The 19,088-nt window shown below is 40.3% G+C and overlaps 1 protein-coding gene across 4 annotated transcripts in view; it reads right to left on the bottom strand.

Moving 5' to 3' along the window:
- The window catches only part of RNF38 (ring finger protein 38), a 52,651-nt gene extending 34,105 nt beyond the window's left edge, over positions 1–18,546 (bottom strand). Inside the window, exons 1-2 of one of the 4 annotated variants that reach the window (XM_080819789.1) lie at positions 17,987–18,347; positions 9,687–9,836 (exon numbers count right to left, since the gene is read on the bottom strand). The gene's annotated coding sequence lies outside the window, so the exon portion shown is untranslated. Of the gene's footprint in view, positions 1–9,686; positions 9,867–17,986; positions 18,364–18,476 lie in introns of those variants that run through there. The other 3 variants (XM_080819790.1, XM_080819788.1, XM_080819791.1) reach the window with 3 other exon arrangements.
- Positions 18,547–19,088: the final 542 nt, after the last annotated feature.

A 19,088-nucleotide genomic window follows, 5' to 3' on the forward strand; every position in this document is an offset into this window, starting at 1 on the left:
AAAAGACAGGGAAATAGTAGTAAGTTTACTATATACAACATGATTTCATCACATTCCTCCTCAATTTTAGTACTCTAAGGAATTCCAAAAATATCCTGTTTCCAGAAAAGAGGGAATAACCTACACAGAAACAAGAATTACATTAGTATAGGACTTCACTCAGAAAAAAAAAAAGATGCTAAAAATGCTTAAGGGAAGGGATGCCTGGGGTGGCTCAGTTGGTTAAGCATCTGCCTTTGGCTCAGGTCGTGATCCCAGGGTCTTGGGATCAAGTTCCACAAGGAGCCTGCTTCTCCCTCTGCCTGCCATTCCCCCTGCCTGTGTTTGCTCTCTCTGATAAATAAATAAAATCTTAAGCATATATATTTTTTAAATAAAAAATAAAAATTAAATTAAAATGCTGAGGGAAAATAATGATGAACCTAGAATTTTATACTGCAACCTATTAATCTAGTGAGCCGGCAAAAACAAAGACTATGCCAATATTTAAAGATTCAAAGATATTTCTCATATGCTTTAAAAAATTTTTTACTTGACTTTTACTATGTGCACACATGTGTATTCTTTTACTTGAGAGGACACACACATACAAGGTCCAATAAATGGTAGAAGTAACCCAGAAGTGCAATGAAAAGAAATCTCAGGATAATGGCAGTAGAGGTCTGAAAAGTAATCATTCCAATTAGAACAAGCCAGAGAAATTCAAGAAAAATGCTCTTGGAAGTTCTTGTCTTCTTCATTATTTTTTGATGGACACATGGGTGGCTCAGTCATTAAGCGTCTGCCTTTGACTCAGGTCATGATCCCAGGGTCCTGGGATGGAGCCCTGCATTGGGCTGCCTGCTTGGCAGAAAACCTGCTTCTCCCTCATCCACCTCCACTGCTTGTGTTCCCACTCTTGCCGTCTGTCTGTCTCTCTTTGTCAATTAAATAAATAAATAAAGTCTTTAAGAAATGAAAAAATATGTTGTATTTATTTATTTGAGAGAGAGCACGAGAACAGGGTGAGGGGCAGAGGGAGCAGCACACACCTCACCAAGCAGGGAGACTTATTGGGGGGGCGGGGGGGCCTTCCTCCTGGGACTCCAGGAACATGACCTGAACAGGAAGCAGCAGCTTAATTCAGGTACCCCACCCCAAAACTTAAGCACATGGCTTTTCTGTTGCAGGAAGTATAAAAGGTAATCAGAGTCTAGAAAAAACAAAGATAAGAACAAATCTGTATCATTCTGTCACCTAATGCATTCTTTGAGTAGAACATGTAGAAGATGTAATTACGTCTCCTCCACAGGCCAACACGCTACTAGGTTCTACAATGACTATAGAGATACTCCTAACACTATGAAGAATGTTTACTGATTTTCAATTTTATAATCAACCTAGACAAGGCATGCAAGATCACCATTGTAGTTATGGCGGGGGGGGGGGGGGAGTAAGTATTCTAAACTTTAATAAAGACTTCTGTTTTAACAAAATCATGGACCAAAAATGAAAATCATAACAGAATAACATCCAGAAATAACGGCTTAAATACAACAAAAATAGGTTTTAAAGATTTTATTTATGTATTTGAGAGAGAGAGACACAGCGAGAGAACACAAGCAGGGAGACTAGCAGAGGGAAAGCAGACTTCCCGCCAAGCAGGAAGCCCAATGCAGGGCTCGATCCCAGGACGCTGGGATCATGACCTGAGCCAAAGGCAGGTACTTAACGACTGAGCAACCCAGGCACCCCCCAAAATAGGTTTTATTTTTTTTTTAAAGGTTTTATTTATTTATTTGACAGAGATCACAGGCAGGCAGAGAGGCAGGCAGAGAGAGAGGGGGAAGCAGGCTCCCTGCAGAGGAGAGAGCCGGATGCGGGGCTTGATCCCAGGACCCTGGGATCATGACCTGAGCCGAAGGCAGCGGCTTTAACCTACTGAGCCACCCAGGCGCCTCTCAAAATAGGTTTTAAATGCAATGATGAACTCAGAAAAAAGGAAAAATCACCAAGGACCAAAAACAAAGAGGAAAACTGAAAGCCAGGATTGTTTTTGTTTTGTTTTCTTAATCTTGGGGCAGGACACAGAAGATAAGGCTTTATCACTCACTCAGAGCCTTGCACAGAGCCAAAATTTCCAAAGTACTGTATTTGCAATAAAAGGGAAGACTAGATAGGCCCATGGCTGACTCAGTTGGTAGAGCATGGGACTCTTGATCTCAAGGTTGTGAGTTTGAGCTCCATGATAAGCATGGAGTCTACTTAAAATTAAAAATAAATAAATAAAAAGGGAAGACTAGAAAAAGCTCACTGGTATGGAGAATAAGAAAACGTATCTACTCTGTCTGGACTAGGAGCTGGAGAAGAGATTTCTCCCCTAGAATTCAAACCACAGGTTACCTCTTCACACCAAGTTTAGTGTTTAATTTTTTCATTACCCATATTGCCTATGAACTTCTAAGCAGCGGCTCAGTGAGTTGGGCCTCTGCCTTCGGCTCGGGTCGTGATCTCGGGGAATTGGGAAGGAGTCCCACATTGGGCTCCCTGCTCAGCGGAGAGCCTGCTTCCCCCCACCTCTCTGCCTGCCTCTCTGCCTACTTGTGATCTCTCTTCTCTGTCAAATAAGTATTTTTTCAAAAAAAGAATATAGAAACTGGTTCAGAATTATGCAACCATAAGGACTCCTGACAGAGGTAAATGCACAGGAGAATCTGGAGCAATACTCCCTTTAACCTGGCCAGTGGTTTTTACCCTTCTGCATGCATCAGAACCACCAGGTTCTTGGGCCCACAAATCTTCATTTCTAAATGGATCTTGGGTGATGCTTGCTACACCTGGCTTGGGACTATGCTTTGAGAACCACCAAGACAAAATATGGGACTCTCTTAGGAAAAGTCCCTAAGGATAAACTCTCCATAAGAGAAATTTGCTTTTTCAGGATGCCTGGTGGCTCAGTCAGTTAAGTGTCCAGTTCTTTTTTTTTTTTTTTCCCCTCCCTTAAGAGAGGGAGAGAAAGAAGGAAGTGGGCAGAGGGAAAAGAAAGAATCTTAAGCTAAGCTGGATGCTTTAACCAACTGAGTTGCCCAGGAACCCCCAATGTCTGACTCTTGATTTCAGCTTAGGTCATGATCTCAGAGTCTTGAGATCAAGTCCCACATTGGGCTCTACACTGGGCAAGGAGCCTGCTTAAGATTCTCTCCCTCTATCCCCTCCCACCAACTCATTTTTTCTCTCAAAAGAAAAAAAAATTTTTAAATAATAAACACCCAGACCTTCTCCACTTGCCTTAACTATCTCAGGCAAACAATGAAATTTCTCATTTCACAATTAAGAAACAAATGTTAAATTTAAATGACCCAGAGAGAGAAAACACTGAATTCCACTCATTTTACACAATAGATGTTAAAGTACCTAGAAAACTAAAACACTCCATATAAAGCAAGTTGGTAATAAAGAACAACCATCAGGACAAACTTGGTTTTCTTGTTTGTTTTGCAAAGGAAGGATATAAGCAGGAGGAAAGCAGGAAATTAACAGTTTCATATTTGAATCACACAATATGACTTATAAAATGATCTCTACACATTCTCTCATTTAGTTCTCCACAATCTGAAGTCTTTGTTTAAACTACATCTACACTGATGTGTTTCTATTAGTTAAGACTAACCGAAGGCAGCTGAATGATTATACTGCCCTTGAATGACACAATGCATAGTCCTGTTTCACATTTCACACTGGACTTCAATTTTCTAACGCACAGCTCTGATATTCCTTAGCTCAAAAGATTACAAAATAAAATCTAAACTCATGACCAGACTAAAAGCACATTTTCTTGGGATGTTATCTTAAACACAGATGGGGGGAAAGGGCGCGCCTGGGTGGCTCAGTGGGTTAAAGCTTCTGCCTTCCGCTCAGGTCATGATCCCAGAGTCCTGAGCTCCCTGCTCAGCAGGGAGGCTGCTTCCCTTCCCCTCTCTCTGCCTGCCTGTCTACTTGTAATCTCTGTCAAACAAATAAATAAAATCTTTAAAAAGGGGGGGGGGCCTTCGAATATTGTGTTTTCAAAAGCACGCATTTAAAAAAAACCACAAGTTTGCTTTTTTATATGATCCCAGTTTGTGTATTTTTTCTTTTCTTTTTTTTTTTTTTAAAGATTTTATTTATTTATTTGACACAAAGAGAGAAATCACAAGTAGGCAGAGAGGCAGGCAGAGAGAGAAGGGGTAAGCAGGGTCTCCGCTAAGCAGAGAGAGCCTGATGCGGGGCTCAATCCCAGGACCCTGAGACCATGACCCAAGCTGAAGGCAAAGGCTTAACCTTCTAAGCCACCCAGGCGCCCCCCAGTTTTTGTATTTTCATGAAGGCCAAAAAATAGTTTTTTATGTGCACTGAGTGCTTTGAAAGGTACTCTAGTGGTATAGCACTGCAGTCTCATCATGAACAGAATCTAACATTGTGTGAAAATATGATATTACTATCATTGGCCATAACTGGCAGTCCATCTTCTAGGCGTCTCTAAGGGAGTTTAGGGAGGCCTACATGGCTAAAGTTTGAATGACATATGAATATCCTATTAATTAAGGAGACTCCATGCCCAGCGTGGAGCCCAGCGCGGGGCCTGAACTCACAACCCTGAGATCAAGACCTGAGCTGAGATCAAGAGTTGGGACACTTAACTGACTGAACCACCCAGGCATCCCTTTCTTAATTTTTAATTACACAAAATACTACTGGTTCACACAAACTTATTTACCTTGCTGTTGTAATTTGTTTCTAAATGGTATATTAATTCCACCAAAGCACTAGATTTTATGCATCATGAATCTGTAACTATAATAATTTTAAGCTGTAAACACATATCAATGGTTAAAATAAAAAACCTGAAGCATAAACATGAAAACGGAGAAGATATTAAGAACAACCTGAAATCAAGAAATCCCTCTGAGATACCCTGAGATACCTCTGAGATGGAGCTGTTCTGCAGACAGCTGAAGCTCAGAGACCAGAAATTTTAGTTTTTGGTGTACAGGTAGATGGTAGGTTAATGAAGTTACAGGCATGGACAGAATTTCCCCAAATAATTTATACAGAGAAAGGGAAGCCCAATATTCAACTCTTAATACTTTATGCTGAGCAGCTAAGGAGAGGAAAGTGGAGTGTCATGAGAAAAGCCAGCAGAATGGAGTTTCAAGGACTCAACTGAGAGGTCCCATAAGACGGGGACTGAAAAACATCCACCATGTTTAAAACCAAACAGCCCACTGACATGGAGCTATTTCTTTATAATACGATTTAGTATCTATTATGGCATATTGTCTCTTACAACAATTTTCAAAAAAGTTTTTCCACCGTCTTTTCTTTGAAAATCTTTCTTATGAATTTAGGATAACTCTGTATGGTTTCTAAAATCATAAAATTCTGCTATTTTGGCTGAAATTTTTATTAAGTCTCTAACTTTGCTGGAAAAGAGGAAATTTTTTTTACAACAGTCTTCTCTTTCAGAAACCTGTCTATTTCTGTGCATAAATTATGAAAATTTCAATCACTTACTTAACTTTCATAAATTTACAAAATGAAGTATCACACAGCTATCATTAGGACACACACACATATACCCCGAAATCAAAAGTTGTGCTTGACATGAAATCGAAATTCTCCACAATATAACTGTTTTATGAAAGCACCCTATCTTCGATCACAATCAATGAACTGGTTGATAGCACAGAAACTGCTAATTTCAAAACTATAAGGGGTAGATAGCAGAGACAAGAGGGAATTTTTCTGGGAGACGAATCTGTTCTAATATCTTGATTGTGGCAGTAATTCCACATCTGCATGCATTTGTCAAAAGTCACAAACTTGTACTCTACAAGGGTGAATTTTACTAAATGTTAATTATACTTTAAATTTCTAGAACAATTATAGGGGGTATTTTGATTCTAATGTTAAACAGAGACTTATTTTAATAGAGATGCAAATGTGCTTATATCTATACCTCTTCTGTGAGAAAATCCAGAATAATAAATACACAAAGCCATCACTTTTACAGAAATTAAAATATCAACTGAGGGGCACCTGGGTGGCTCAGTCAGTTGAGCATCTGCCTTGGCTCCGGCATGATCCCAGGGTCTGGGATCAAGCCCCTCACTGGGCTCCTTGTTCAGTGGAGAGTCTGCTTCTCCCTCCCCGTCTTCTGCCCCTGCCCCCCTCTCATTGATGTTCCTTCGCTCTCAAATAAATGAAATCTTAAAAAAAAAAAAAAATCAACTGATACCAAGAAACACATACAAGAATATTCATGGCAACAATGCTTGTAATAATAGTAAAAAACTGTGAACTACTAGAAATGTCCATCAAAAAGAGCATGCAAATTTTGAGTAACATTAACGTCAGCATATCCATATTCAAATACTGAAAGGAAAATGAGACAACTACAGGGCAGCATGCATCAACAATGCTGAATCTCAAAATGACAAAAATACAATGTATGATACTATTTATATTAAGTTCAGAAACTAAATGGTATAGTATTGAGGGATACTGTATGTAGTGAAACCACTTAGAGAAGCGAGGGGTATTAAACACAAAATTCAGAGTCTGTTTGTGTGTGTGTGTGTTTTTTTTTAAGATTTCATTTATTTATTTGAGAGAGAGAGAGATCACAAGTAGGCAGAGAGGCAGGCAGAGAGAGAGGGGCAAGCAGGCTCTCTGCCAAGCAGAGAGCCTGATGCAGGACTTGATCTCAGGACCCTGAGATCATGACCTGAGCCAAAGGCAGAGGCTTAACCCACTGAGCCACGCAGGAGCCCCCAAAATTCAGTTTTACCCAAGGCACAGGTATGGGACAGCAGGAAGATGTAATACGGAAGGTCATTAGAATACTTCTAAAGTATTGGTAATGGTTGACTTAGGATAGATGGTGTTTTTTAAATTATACATGTGTCTGTTGGGTGCCTGGGTGGCTCAGTAGGTTAAGCCTCTGCCTTCGGCTCAGGTTACGATCTCAGGGTCCTGGGATAGAGTCCTGCATCGGGCTCTCTGCTTGGTAGGGAGCCTGCTTCCTCCTCTCTCTCTCTGCCTACTTGAAATCAATCAATCTCTCTCTCTCTCTCTCTCTCTCTCTCTGTCAAATAAATAAATAAATAAATCTATAAATTATACATGTGTCTGCTTTATACTTTGTAACTTTCATATATGAAATATTTTATAATTTTAAAAATTAAAAAAGCATGCGGGGCTCCTGGGTGGCTCAGTGGGTTAAAGCCTCTGCCTTCGGCTCAGGTCATGATCTCAGGGTCCTGGGATCGAGCCCCGTGTTGGGCTCTCTGCTCCGCGGGGAGCATGCTTCCTCCTCTCTCTCTGCCTGCCTCTCTGCCTACTTGTGATCTCTGCCTGTCAAATAAATAAATAAAATCTTTAAAAAGCATGCAAATTTTGAAAGATTTTGACCAAGAGTAATATAAAACAAGCAAAGTACAAAGATCTTTAATAAACAAGAATAAATATAACTATATTTGAGCTATAACAAATATAGCTCAAAAACAGATGAGATTTTTGTTCAAAGATGACTGGTGGTTGGAAACAGGGATCCAGGAGAGTATCGACCACCTTCCTTCTCCTCTATGACCATCCCACTTACTGGATACATACTTAATTCCCATGCTTGGGGGGAGGGGATCAGTTTTTTTTTTCACTCCTACACAAGACTGCAGGGAAAGTAATACCTCTGAGGAGAGACTGGTTTCAGCTAAAGTAAGGGAATAAAGAGTATGCTTTAAGGAAAAAAAAAATGCAAGAGGTAGATGAATCTGTTTAAAATGAAGTATTCCAAGGGGAAGGAAAAGCAGAAAAGGCTGGGAGGGAAGGAACTTGGGGGAGAGCCAAGAAATGAAAACCTAATACATAAAAAGAATAACTCCCAGGATAAGAAATGTATACATTTCTCCCTTTCATGTGGCAACTAAGTTTTCTAAGAATGAGACAAGTATAACAAGAAATCATACCCGATTGTACTATCAGAATTAGTTGAAGGTACGTGACAGTATCTCAAAGGGGATGTGAGGATTTACTTTGCTTCATGTGCAACAGTGTGGTAGGTGAGGAAGTGGGCAGAGAAAAATCTCCAGTCTTCCCTGGGAGCCAAGTACACTGAGGGCCTTGTTTTAAAGTTAGATAAAAGTAAGATTTAAGTTTAACTAGGGCTATAAATAAAAATTTGACAATAATACCTTTCACCCTTCTGCAACACTCAAATGGAACTGGCTCTTTTTGTTTTCAAAACATATGTTTAAATCTATTTCATATGCCAACAACTCCTTGAGTTTAAAGTTAATATTGAGTTAATGTCTCAGACTCAAAGAAGTACGGAAAACAAAGAAAACATCAAATAACTATTTACTGGTGGCAGCAGTGAAAGCAGTAAGTCAATTATCTTCCTTAGCTCCACTGGATTACTACTAAATATCAAGCTATTACAGACCAATCCTGTATCAAAAATGGTAGTCAATATTCCATTTAATTCAATACAGATAACTACGTCTCTTAACATATACTGTACTATTTACAGAAATATCTGTTATCTAAAGGTGGTATGTTATAGTAGACAAGAAATAGCAAAAGGTGAATTTGAGTCTCTGCCACTAACTAGCTCTGTAACTGGGCATCTCAGAGAGCTTTTCTGAGCCTATTTCTTCATCTAGAAAACCATCCATGACTGGGTTATTATTAGGAGGATTAAAAACAAAGGAGACAATACATGCAAAGGGGAGAACCTGGCACAAATTCCAAAAAGGAATATCACGTTGAAGAGTCATGGATTACCTACAAAGCTATTCTCAGAAATTTCACATCTCCAATTTAACGTATCACAAACAAGCATTTCTTTCAGAACTAGTCCTAAGCCCCAACCTACCACTCCCACACAAACAGAAAATGAGCCGGTTCTATCAAAAAGTCCAAGTTTTGGTTAGGGATTCTCACTACTTCAGATTTGTATACACATATACAAATCTATGCCTTGGTCCACAAGCCTAATATCCAGAAGTAACTGTTTAACTACTTTCCTTTTGGTAATACTAATACTGACTTCTATTACTAAAACATGCTTCTCTAGGAACAATGGACTGGAAATTGAGTTGCCAGTAATTTATGTGAGCACATCCTAGCAATCTTGTGAATAAACTAATGATAGTCCCTGCCTTAATTTATTTTCATTTTACATATAATAACAAAAATTTTAATCACATTTTACCTACAGGTATCAAAAGTGATAGAAGACAAGTTACCATGTTCTCTTTTTGAAATATACATCACTATCAAGCTCTGGGCACTAAGTAAGCAGTGATGGCTTTAAAAAATACCTTGCATGCTTCCATTTTTCCATTCCCACACAACTTCATGTATCTGTAATATCTTCTACTTTCCTATGGAACTTGGGCTATTAAGACAAGTGATTAAGACCAAAAGATCAAAAAACAAGAATATTAAGTGGTCAAATAATAAACAGCAGCTCAAGAGAAGACAAACATTCTTCAGAAAAGCTGGCTGAAAAGTTATGTTGAAGAAGTCCTCTAAGAAGAATACTTATTCCCATATACAACAGAAAAGAAGATATTGAGAAATCTGTTTTAAGCCTTCCTAGAGACAACCTAAAATGTATCTGTGACTTTCAGCCCTACGTATGGAAAGGGTAAATATATAAGAACCTGGAAGAAAGCTTTGAAGTGAGCATCCTCTTGAACGGTAGTATTCTGATCACTTGGGAGGAGAGGGAACAGGCTCTGAAGTCTCACCCTTTCACAAATCACCTTGTTAGGATGGCCAGGTAGAGGTGCTGAATTGGCCCCGGGAGATATCTGGGAAAAAGAGGGAGAAGAAAAGGATAGTTCATGGCTAGCTGCACCAATGTGGAGAATCATGTCTATGAAGGACAGTCTGGATTTTCTAGGTATTTGTGTTAGCAGAGACTGGAAAGAAAAATTAATCTTAAACATGAAAACAAATATAAGGATGGCAAAGGTTGCCTCTGGCAACAGATCTCTCTTACAGAAACTTTTTTAAAAGACAAAACAGCACTGCTCAAAAATGCAAGGTCCTTCCTATGTTTCCCATAATAATATCTATTAATATCTTTTCTGTTGGTATTAATTCTAAAGTTCTGAAGGATAGATGAGATTTCATGTTAAGAAAACCTGAGGTAAAATCATGTATTAAGTTACTGTCCATCTTCACTAAGATTAATAATTTTTCATTGTTTTTTAATTAACCTTCTGTATGATCTTGCAAAGAAGACAAGAGATTTCAGAACATTTGTAGCAAATCTTCCAAAAGGACCATAGGTATAAAAAAGAAGAGTTTGTGGACATCTCAGCTCTATTCAACACAAACCTAGTGACCTTAAGAATAAAGGATAAGATCATAAGACCCAAAGCAAGTGACTGCATGTTTTATATGCTTGACTATAGGTCAATCCCCTTAAACTTATATGTAATATAAACTTAAATCTGCAGCATTTTTAATCATGGACATCAGGAGCATCACTTGTACCACTGTGCTGTGGACTGAACTACCCTTGGGAGTTAAGGTTTGTGAACTTGCTTACCCCTACATTGAAGACCATGTGCTTTAAACCATGTGTCTGGTTTTCAGTTTCATTGTCTCATTCATTCCCTTACATATAAATGTCTATTCCACAACAAGCACTGAATGAAGAAGATAGGCATGGTTTCCCACCTTCAAGAAGTGTATGCTATGAAAAACAAACAAAAGCAAATCACTGTATAATATACAGAGTATCACCTTTCTATGATAATGCTAGGCACTGGATGCTACAGAGAGGTAACTGGCAAAAGACAGTAGTGTAGTCAAGAAACTGCAAAGTGTTCAGTTTGGCTATCCAGCACAAAAGTAACCAGAGAGGAAGGCAGAGACAGATCATGAAGTGGCATGCTAATTATATTAATAATACTTCTATAATAACCTTCCTTAGCCCCTTTATAAATTGTTTCTGGTTTGCCATGGGCCTGGTAAATAGATAACCAGGCCTGCTGGTTAATATATTAAGCTATATTCATTAATAGGTAAGACTATTATTTTCAAACACCTTCCTAGGAGTAAAAACAAATCATTTGAGAGCCATTAACTTTAGAATTCATTACTACTGCTACATAAAGTATCTTCAACATGAGCTAAAGCTTATCTCTGCACCACAAGTATGAAAGTGCTAATATTCTTTACCACGATGAAGTATGAAGTGCAGAATCAAGGAATATTTACCGATTGCCTCCTCCAAGTCAAGAGTTGTTAGGAAAGAAGACAAAATATGGATCCTGCCCTCAAGGAGTTTATTCTACTTAAGGGGCGGGGAGGGGGGGGCGCAAAGCAGCCAAATAGGATGATGTTTTAAATGCCCGGATACAGGCAAAAATTAGAACAAAAAAATTTGAGTTTATCTGAAGACACGCAGAAAGATTTCACAGGAAGAAGTGTATTTCACATTCCTGACTCCTCACTCAATCTAAGGAGTTCTTTTACCACTTTAAAGCAATTCTCTTCTCTTAAAACATTCTGTTCCTTTATGTAAGTTTCATATTCTTTTTGTAATCTTAAGCTTATAATTTGCAAGGTACCTTTGAAAGTGTTTTAGAAAGCTCACCCGTCTTCAACGATCATACCTGAAGCAGTCTGCCTGAGCAGCACACTCTGTAACTGCTAGTGTAGTGGCTAGCTTGGCAAGCAGAGATCAGGGAGTCAGGTTTCCTCTCCTTAATTCTTTGTTCCTTTGAAAACTTAAGATTTCAATCATACATATGAAAGAAAACAAAAACAAAACTCTGGCAAACCCTAGCCCTTGTGCTCATAAATTAGTATTTTCAAGCATATTCCTCTCCTACCTACAACAATTTCTTTCGGTCAAAAGCTCCATTTGACTATAAAAAGGGAGGACAAAAAATACAATGGAAAAAGCTATATTCGAATGCTGTAGTTAATAAAGAACCAGGACAAAATGACAGATGGGCTTGAAACCAGGTGCACCCACTGGGTAAAATAAAAAATAGTAATTTTGTGTGTCCATGTAAGGCAGAATTCTAAGAAGGTTTCCAAGATTCCCACCTCTGGTACACATCTCCTGTATAATCCCTCCCTCCATGGTGTGTAGGCAGGACTATAAAGGGAGTGGACTTCATTTTCATGGTTAGGTCAAATTATATAACCGATTATATGAACCCATTCACAGAAGTAAAGGGATTTAAGTGTAATTAAAATCCCAAGTCAGTTGATTTTTAAGTTAATCAGGGTAAGCCTGACTTAGAGAAAACTCTTAAAAGACTTACTGACCCTTTCTGAAGAGATTCTTCTGTCGGCCCTGCAGGTCACCACTATGGTGTCAGAAGGCATACGAATAGGGCCATGTGGCAGAGACATGAGGACACTCTCTAGGAGCTCAAAGAGTCACCAGCTGACAGCTAGCTAGAAAATGGGGGACTACAGTCTTAAAATTACACCACATTGAACCAACAACCAGTGAGCTTGGAAGAGGACATCAAACCTCTCACGACATCGCAGCACCAGACAGGTAAAATCCCTAACATAGGGCCCTGCAGCTTAACCCCATGTAAACTGTGACATAACAGATTCATGTTTTAAGGTACTAAATGTGTGGTAATTTGTTATACACAAGAGAAAGCTAGCATGACCTGTATTTATCAAACAGAATGGAAACTGCTGTACCACACCTGAAGAAAGTTTCTTCTCCAGAATTTTAGCTGTATTAATTTGATTAAGAGCTTATATCATCAAGATAGAAATTAAGACATTTTTATCTAAGCAATATAGCTGTTTTTAAAATCTGGTAATAGTTAACTTCATGCTAGGAACTGAACTGGCTCTTTCATCGTTACACACTGCAAGTCAGGGTTAACAGACTTGCTTAAAGCCACGTATCTCGGGTGCCTGGCTCAGTGGGTTAAGTCTCTGCCTTTGGCTCAGGTCATGATCTCAGGGTCCTGGGATCGAGCCCCACATCGAGCTCTCTGTTCAGCAGGGAGCCTGCTTCCCCCTCTCTCTCTGCCTGCCTATCTGCCTACTTGTGATCTCTGTCAAATAAATAAAATCTTTAAAAAGGAAAAAAAAAAAAGCCACATATCTCATGCATACCAGAGCCATAATTTGAAGCTAAGCCTATCTGGCTCTAAAATTCGTGCTCAAGCCACTAAAACACCTTTAAGAATTTTAAAAGTTAACATTCCTAGGGCACTTGGCTGGCTCAGTTAGAAGAATGTGTGACTCTTGATCTCGGGGTTTTGAGTTCAAGTCCCATGTTGGGTGCAGAGATTATATTTTTAAAAAAATTACAAAAAAGGAACATTCTTTTTTGTAATCTAACTGGATTATAAAAAACTATTCCACAAAGTCTATTTAAAGCTATTTTATGTACTCAAAAAGTATTTCCTTATAAATTATTTCTGATCTAACTCTCTACCTTCCTCAATCTTCTCATTTAAAATTACTTAAAATATACCATATCTGGAAACTGATACAACTGTATTCTTCTCTAACCTGACAACTGCTGAACATTACGAAAATAACAGTTAACTTCAGTCTCTGTTCAGAATGCAACCTATGTTTAAAAAGTCCTGCCAAGAAAACATCCCTGAAAGCTGATTAATCTGCAACTCCCCATACTTCATTTTTAATATCTATTTACATATAACTGTATGATTAATTCACCCAGCGTAACTGAGAAAAGCACCTGTTTTATAAAACTAAAGTTACAGAAAAGTTAAGCCTTTTAAGCACTAATATGATACAATTTTAGGCCATCTTTTGTGTAATGTGGCCTTTCCCTGTGTGGTAAGTCATAATATAACCAACAATTTAACCTCTGTCTTGAAGAGTCTAATTATTATCAGTCATGGTGCTAAAAATAACATAGGACTTAGGTCCAGATATTGTCCCAGAACTCGCTTCCTCCAAAATCACTTCTGATGGCAGCTTCCTTCTTCATTCGTTTACGTTTTTCTCATAAAGGTGAGGTAGAGAATATGTAGGTTCATGACCTCTAGGACAGCATTTCTTCAAAATAAACTGCTGTAAGGCCAAAGAGTCTTCTCCGAAACAAACACATTACTTGGGGGGAGGGAAAAAAAAGTTGTTCAGTGTTACTAGCAGCATACCAACTGGTCAAAAGCACTCAAGTCACAGCCTATTAGAAGAGGGGAAAAAAACAAAACAAACAAAATAAAAGATGAAGGGTCAGATGCTTAGTGTTGACTCCTCCAAGTCTTCACGTTTTCCTAAAAAATGAAAAGGTCAAATCCAAATTATCTAAAAATCCACATATTCTCATTGCTTCCACGATGGCAATGTTAATCTCCTGGAAAGTAATCAAGTAGATTTTATTAATTATTTGAACAGTCTGAATCAGTAATCTTTCATCTGATAAATCCTCAGGTTATATGCCAATATGTGAATACCCCCAAAATAAGGGAAAAGCTCCATGCACAAACATGTTCATCACAGTACCAACAATTTAAAAAGGGAACTATTTAAAAAGCTGCCATTAAGCAGCTGCCTTCGGCTCAGGTCATGATCTCGGGAGTCATGGGATCGAGCCCCACATCAGGATCCTTGCTCAGCAGGAAGCCGGCTTCTCCCTCTCCCCCTGCTTGTGTTCCCTTTCTTGCTGTCCCTCTCTGTGTCACATAAATAAAATCTTTAAAAATAAAATAAAATGGGAACTAGAAATAACCTAAATGTTTAACAAATAAATATTTGCTAAGTAAAATAATGGTAACATGCTTGATGGATCACCATGCAGCCTTAAACCATATAAGAGCTGGTACTATCTACTGAAGGAGGATCACTGCTGTTCAGCATTGGGACAATCACTTTTTAAAACAAACTCTTATTTCCATTTCTGAGTTAAGGCAAACAAGGTTTGCCTTTCATGTCTTTCTGGGAGCACTAGTGAACGAAGTTTGGTGAAAAATAGTTGAAAGGTTCCACCATCCTTTCCCTAATCCCACAGTCCCATAAATTAATCAGAAGGGGGCAGGGGTGTGTATGCAACTAAGGAGGTCTCCAACCACAACATCAACTGAGAAGGTGGACATAAAGGCTTGAAAAAATAAGAGGTACAAATTATTTTAATATAAGTTTTTTTTCTTTCCCTTCCATATCTAGATTTGCCTGCACACGGATTATTCTTCCAGAAAGGTAGTACATCTAAAATAATTTTATTTAGGCTGGTTAACTTCTTAGCACAATTAGGATTACCATTATCTATTACCGTAATTAAAATTACCTCTTCAAGATTTAGCTCTAAAAATTACACAGATTTGGAAAGTATCTAGACTATAACCAGGGCAAATCAGTATGAAAGATGTATATACATAAATATACATGTGTTTGAAAAGATAAAATGTGACCAAGCTCTTTACAATTCTTATTAAATAAAATTCATAATTAATTCAAATATTTTGCATGTCTACTATGTACTAGATGCTATGAATACATGGGGAAAAAAGAAATTATTCTTGCCCTCAAAGAGGATCAGTCTTCTAAGGGACAATTCAACAAGAACCAAATGAGGAATAGTGCCCTCTAATAGAGAGCAGAGAAGGAAAGGTGCTGAAGTCCTTTAAAAAGGAACATGAAATGAAATAATAAGAGCTGGGGGTAAAAATTAGACTACAAATGGTCCCTCCTCCTTTATTTGCTCAAATTTCTCACTTTATAATTTACTATACAGAATTAAAGCATTTGCTTCATCTCCTCCACAAAGGCAGTCACTTCAAGAATTTAACATTTGCTGAATGAATGAACTAGACCAAAACTACACTTAAATGTGTTTACAATCTGTATACTCTCTCCAGAGAAAAATAAAGCTATGAGTTAACCAAAGCAGAAAAGTGAAAACACATGCCTGATGTAGGTGGTTAATAGGAAAATAACCTAAAACTAGTAAATAAACCCAGACACTACACCAACACTAGCAAAGTGAATTACAAAACGAAGGTGGCCTAAACAAAACCAGGACAGCAGAGAGAGAAATAGATGGAACAGACTAGAAGACAAAGATAATCTTGACCAAAAATCTTTCCATACAAACCATCTGAGATTTTTATTCAAGGATTTCTCACCCATACTTCCCACCCACAACCTTGAAAAAAAGTAAAAGTGAGCACAGATTAAGTATGGCAATCTAATTAAAAGTTCATCCAAAGCTGTTGGCAGAGAGACAAGAGATCTACACTCCACATTATGATGCTAACAGATTCAGTTACGTCTAACTATACGTCTAACTATGCCATCTTATGTCTACCCTTCCTCAAAAGTCAGGTTCTCAACATTTACTCAGATTAATACTTGCAAACTTAGTTCAGCTATAAAAACAGGATGGGTACATAAACCTCAACAAATACAAAGACAAACTACCTTCCGGTATCAGAGAAGATATCACAGGTGGAAGGACCACAGATATCATTTACATCCAACTTTCATATTTTGCAGATGAAGCCCTGTGGCCCACAAGGCCAGTTTGTGGCAAAATTTATTTAACTATTGATTTAAAGTCTATCAAATCTCTTAGAGTTAAGTCTCACAGAAAATTATAGAACTGAACTTAAAAATGAACTCCTGTAGTGAGTAGATTTAAGATTTAGTAAAAGAAACATTACTCCAGTAAGTTTACAAGCTAGCAAGAAATGGAGAAAGGAGTATGTGAAGAGATACAATTCTCATTTAAAAATCCAGTTAGTGGGACGCCTGGGTGGCTCAGTTGGTTACGCGGCTGCCTTCAGCTCAGGTCATGATCCCAGCATCCTGGGATCGAGTCCCGCACCCGGCTCCTTGCTCAGCAGGGAGCCTGCTTCTCCCTCTGCCTCTGCCTGCCACTCTGCCTGTGCTCTCTCTCTCCCTCTCTGACAAATAAATAAAATCTTTAAAAAAAAAAAAAAAGCTTAATTCATATACAAAAAAGAAATTGCTTTAAAAAAAATAAAAGTCCAGTTAGTAATTTCATCTTTTGACTGCAACTATGTCCCAACTGCACTGTAACTAATCTAACACCTATATTTGGTCTTGTATTATTGTTATTTCTATAGAAGTCCTAGTTCTTCCTTTCCAGTATGTTGTCTGAAGACAGGAAAAATTTTACTTTGATCCCAACTGTCCTTAGACTTTTATAGTTTTGATTTCACAAAAACTGTGCTAATGTATTTTTATTTTGAGCCTAGTTACCAGGGCTGCTTGCTATTGAAAGGAATTGAAATAAATGTATTAACAATAGCACCTGTTATCAAGGTCAAACACGATCCCCAAAAGGTCTGCAATTCTAAAGTAATAACCCCACTGAGTATGAGTTGCATACACTTAAATTTTCAAAGTTAAGTGCGCCACGTAAAAGAAGGCAATCACATGATGCCAGCAATGACATATGTTAAGTATTCATTGCTATTTATGGTGGAATAATTAGCATACCCAACTTCTGTAGCACAAAGAAGAAACTATGTCTCTTACAGGTCCTAGACACGGAAACAAAAACTTTATTTTCTTTAGCTCTCAATAATTTGAAAAATTCCTGGCTCAAAACCAACCTCTCTCATTCTTCAGCCCTGAAAAGACGAACTTCCATCCCCTGATAACAAAACGCAGCCTGTCCAGAAACCCGCAGAACAGAAGGACGCGAAAGGACCCTTCCGAACGGGTTCCGCGTTCTCCTGGGTGACATCATTTCACCTGCGCCTCGGCAGAACAGGAGAGAGCGCGCGCGAGAGACCATCTGCCAGGCAACGGCGGGCCGGCGATCCCGCTGGCTTCACCCACACCTCCACGCCGCCGCCACGGGAACAAAGAGCGCCGGGCTGCCGGGCCGCGCCCCGCCAAGCACAGGGCAACCACACCTCCTCCTTGTTGCCGGGAGCGGCCCCCGCAGGCTCCCAACGGCCTGCGGCTCGGTCCGTCCCGCCCTCACGCGGGAACCAACGACCGCAGCGGCCAGTACCTGCGAGGAGAGGCTCCGCCCTGCGGGGCTGCTCCCGCGGCTCCTTGCCGGGCCGCCGCCTCCTATTGTGACCGCTCGCCCAGCCAGCGGCCAGCTCGCCAGCTCCGCCGTCCCCGGGCCTCCTCACCCCCGGAACCCGGGCTCCGACCGAGGCGCTGTCACGGCGCTTCCTTCCTCCCGGCACCATCACACGGGCCGCGCCAGGAAACAGCTGCACACTCAGAGCTGACAGAGTTCGCTAACGCCTCGGGGGCTGCATCCTCTCCGCCCCCGGGCCCTAACTGCCGGGGCCGCGGCACCGTCCCGCCCCGCCGCACCCCACCTCGGTGCTCGCGAACACGGCGTGCCGCGCCGGCGCACTACCCTCCGCTGCGCGCGCAGGCGACGCCCCTCGCCGCCAGGCCGCAAGATGCGCGAGCACGCGGCACTCCCACTTCTCGGTTCGAGGTCGCTGCCAGCCTCCCCACCTCGTCTCCCAAAAGGAACAAACCTAGCGAGCACAAAGCGCGAGACCACCAGAAGCTCCGCCCCTTTCCCTCAGGCTCGGCTCCGCGCGCCTTAGCCCCCTTTGTTTCCACCCCACGGGGGAGGGGGCGGGGCGGCGCCGCGCGCGTCCGGGCGCGCGACTGGGACTAGTTCCGGCAACAGAGCAGGTCGCACAGCGTCCCAGCGCAGCCCCGCCCCGGCCCGCCTCTCAACCCAGGCGCCCAGCAAGGCCACGAGCTGCTCAACCGGATCCTGGGACCGGCAGTGTATCCCAGTTCGTACACATCTTCTCTCCCTTAAGTATGGCTTCCGGGCCGTGCCTCCCTCCTCCAAAACTAGGCAGTCTAACAGTAACTGACCTCACTCAGTTCAAAATGTAATATGTATTCATGTGGACCCAGAAGTGGAATTTTTATTGATGTAGAAGAAAGTGATTAGTCGAAGGTGTCTCACAAAGAAGCAAGGAGGTCAGAATCCAACGTGTCCAACTCTAAGGCTTAATTAAACCTGACAGTTACTCAGACCGTGCTAAGGATTGGAAATGAGATGGGTACAAAGACCACAGCGGCATGCTGCCTGTCCCAATCACATTTGGGATCTAAAAGGGAAGACAGAC

This window comes from Martes martes (assembly GCF_963455335.1).
Source record: "Martes martes genome assembly, chromosome: 12".
Taxonomy (NCBI): domain Eukaryota; kingdom Metazoa; phylum Chordata; class Mammalia; order Carnivora; family Mustelidae; genus Martes; species Martes martes.